Source organism: Pan troglodytes, chromosome 1 (genome assembly GCF_028858775.2).
Source record: "Pan troglodytes isolate AG18354 chromosome 1, NHGRI_mPanTro3-v2.0_pri, whole genome shotgun sequence".
Classification (NCBI taxonomy): domain Eukaryota; kingdom Metazoa; phylum Chordata; class Mammalia; order Primates; family Hominidae; genus Pan; species Pan troglodytes.
The window spans coordinates 77,421,722-77,425,566 of record NC_072398.2 but is presented as its reverse complement, the minus strand read 5'-3'; the positions used below and the strand labels follow the sequence as shown (position 1 = coordinate 77,425,566).

At 44.9% G+C, this 3,845-nt stretch overlaps 1 pseudogene; it reads right to left on the bottom strand.

Annotated features, from left to right (window-relative positions):
• Positions 1 to 270: 270 nt before the first annotated feature.
• Positions 271 to 3,030, bottom strand: LOC469580 (large ribosomal subunit protein uL4-like; annotated as a pseudogene).
• Between the last annotated feature and the right edge of the window lie 815 nt (positions 3,031 to 3,845).

Genomic DNA, 3,845 nt, shown 5'->3' with positions numbered 1-3,845 from the left:
GGGTTCCAATTTTCCCACATCCTCGCCAACACTTATGTTCTGTTTTTTTTTTATAGTATCCATTCTAATAAGTGTGAGGTGGTTCCCTTCCCTTCCCCTCCCCCTCCCCCTCCCATCCCCCTCCCCTCCCCCTCCCCTCCCTTTCCTTTCCTTTCCTTTTTCCTTTCCTTTCCTTTCCTTTCCTTTCCTTTCCTTTCCTTTCCCCTTTCCTTTCCTTTTCTTTCCTTTCCTTTCCCCTTTCCCCTTTCCCCTTTCCTTTCCTTTCCTTTTTCCTTTCCTTTTTCCTTTCCTTTCCTTTCCTTCTTTTTGACAGTCTTACTCTGTTGCCCAGGCTGGCGTGATCTCGGCTCACTGCAAACTCCACTTCCCGGGTTCAAGCCTCAGCCTCAAGAGTAGCTGATTCTCCTGCCTCGGCCTCATGAGTAGCTGGGACTACAGGGGCATACCCCTACACCTGGCTAATTTTTGTATTTTTAGTAGAGATGGGGTTTCACCATGTTGGCAAGGCTGGTCTCCATCTCCTGACCTCAAGTGATCAGCCTGCCTCAGCCTCTCAAAGTGCTGGGATTACAGGCATGAGTCACCATGCCCGGCATGAGGTAGTATTTCATTCTGATTTTGATTTTGATTTCCCTAATAATTATTGATGTTGACCCTATTATGCTTTGTAATTAATAAAAATATTTTTAAAGGAAAATGTCTTATATATTGGTACTTTAACATCATTTTTTCCGTGCTCTTTTTTTCTCACTGCCTCTTTGATCAGGTCTTTATTCAAAAGAAGCTGTCCAAAATGATTTGACCTTTATGGAATAATCAAATTTAAGAGTTTATGCAGCAGGCTTCTTTCCTCTGTAGTAGGTTTCTTTTCTGCTGGCTTCTTTTCAGGGACTGGTTTCTTGGTAGCTGCTGCCTTTTTTCCCACCAGAGGTTTCTTCTGCTTCTTAAAACCAACAGCAATCTTCTTTCCTTTCTTACCTACCACAGGCTTCTTGCCTGCAACCGCCTTCTCATCCGATTTGGCTTCTAGTGCTTCAGCTGCTGCTGCTGCTGCCTTATCCACCCAGAGCTTGTGATTCCTGGCCTGGCGAAGAATGGTGTTCTGACACATGCATGGTCTTTGCATGTAGGTTTAGCTTCAACATGATTCTCAGGTTTTTCAGTGGGTTCTTCTTTAGGACTCTGCGATGAATCTTGTTGCGTGGTGCTCAAAGGGCTCTTTGGATTTCTGGGCTTTTCAAGATTCTGCTAAGATCTGTATTGATCATCTTGTGGATGGGAAGATTGTAGTTACTCTTGAGAGAAGAAGCTTTACGCCAAGTGCCATTAAATTCATCTAACTTCTGGAAAGCACTTTTGGTCCAAATGCAGAAAAGTCCCACATGCCCACCAGGAGCAAGCTTCAAAATGTTCAGTTTGCTTACATTAAGCAGAGTAATTCCAGGGATGTTTCTGAAGGCCTTGATGATACCATTATCCTCATTATAGATGATGTAGGGGCCTGTGCACTGGATACAACGACGGTTTCTCATTTTGCCCTTGCCAGCTCTCATTCGCTGAGAGGCATAGTCCTTTTTGATATCATTCCAGGCTTTAAATTTCTTAAGAAGCGAAACAGCCTCCTTGGTCTTCTTGTACCCTTCAACTTTATCTTCGACTACCAAAGGAAGTTCAGGAACTTCCTCAATACGATGACCTTTAGACATGACCAGTGCTGGTAAGGCTGAGGCAGCCAGGGCAGAACAGATGGCATATCATTTTTGGGTTGTGTTCACTCTATGATCCTAACGGCATCAGGTTTTGGTTGGTGCCAACATTCGGCCTCCACAACACATGTTTCCAGAAGCACCCTGGCCAGAATGGTGAGTCCCATAACACCTTGAACTCTGGGAATTTGAGCCACAGCTCTGCCGGTACCCCAAGACTCAGCACTGGTCTGACGACCTGCTAATTCACTGACAGCATGGGGCTGTCTGTTGTTTTTGTGCAAGTTGGTGTGAACAAAGTTCACAATATCTGGTCGAATAGGAGCCTTGAATACAGCAGGCAAAGTGACATTTTTGCCAGATGCCTCCCCACTTTCAGAGTACACCGATATTAGTAGGCGAGAACATGCCATGGTGGAGAGGAGAGAGCCACGCTCCTCTCACCACGGCTGTTGCCACAGGCAAAGTTCTCTGTGCTTTTAAAAATGTGCCCCACATTTTAATTTTGCGTTGGGTCCTGGAAATTATGTAGCCAGCCTTACATATGGGAAAGAAGGTTAATGAAAAAAATGGACTGGGTAGTAACTTAATAATCTGAGTGTATGATACTTGTTTATCACCTGTTTCCCATCTCTATTGACTCAGTGAAAGTCTGAGAGATTTATTTAGAAAGGAAAACTGCCTTAGTGCCTGCAGCTTGCTGTAAACAATCTGATCACTAGTTCCACTTTGGATTACAGCCTCGCCTCTGTCACACATCACCTGTGTAAGTGCCGGGCAAATCATTAAACCTCTCTCTTGAGCCTTGATTCCAGAGGGGTTATGGGTCTGGTGGCCAGGCAGGTAGTAGAGGGCAGATCCTGAGATGGGCCAGCATCCTCCTGGAAGTTACTTGCCTTGTTTTGAGGCTACTGAATAGCTTTCAAGCAAGCAAGATTGAAGGGGGAAATGGGGTTTTATGTTTCAACAAGGGGGACTGGGCCACTTCTGCAGGTCCAGGGAGTTCTGGGGAATCTGAGCATTCAAGATCCTCAAGTGGGCTGAGTGCAGTGACTCATGTCTGTAATCTCAGCACTTTGGGAAGCCGAGGCAGAAGGATTGTTTGAGCCCAGGAGTTTGAGATCAGCCTAAGTAACATAGCAAGACCTCATCTCAATAAAAAACAAAACAATTAGCCGGGCATGGTGGCGTGTGCCTGTAGACCTGACTACTCAGGAGGCTGAGGCAGGAGGATTGCTTGAACACAGGATGTTGAGGCTGCAGTGAGCTGTGATGGTGCCACTGCATTCCAGCCTAGGCAACAGAGTGAAATCCTGTCTCAAAAAAAAAAAAAAAGGAAAAGAAAGACCCTCAGGGGCGACTACCCAGATATCCCATCCCAAGTCTCTAGGCCCTGTTCTTTCCCTAACAAGATCCTGACTTTGGCATAGGAAACTTGCTGAGGCTGAAAATTCATCCTTCTTTGAAATTCTGCCACCTTAAAACTAATTCTGGGCCTGGTCTTCAACTCTCTCTGCTCTTCAGCTTCAGGAAATAAAGGTCTCTTTAAATACTCTCAATTAGAGAATTAGAGATCTCTGATTCTCATATCTTGCTTTAAATTCACAATTGATTGCCCTGCATCTGTCACATCTGTCATTTTCTTTTTTTCCAAGCTAAGAATGGAGTTTAGCAGCAGCCGCTCCATGTCAAAATCCTTAAAATGACCGTATCTCCTGTTCCTCTCAAATGCCAGAGATGGCATGACTTTCACATTCCCCTCTACTTGTATCCCTCTCACTTCACCAGAGGTGAACATTTTAGCAATGAATGGCACTGCTACTGCATGTCAGAGACTACTGATATCAGTACTTACCCCACCTATCACCAGTGATGTGATCCTTATTGCTCTCTCTTCAGTGGGTGATCTAATTCCAGAATCCCATCCTTAGAACCTGTTTTCTGGGACCAATACTGGTACTAACCCTCTTCAGTTGGGCTCTTTAGAAACAGTTGGCTACAGGGATTCAGGTACATGTGATTTATTGAAGGAGTGTTCAACTATCTAAGAGACTGAGATATGCAAGACAATGAAGGGAAAAGGCCAAGCAAAAATGGTCTCAGGTAAAGTCTAGCCTTGGCCAGATTCAAGGGTGTGTG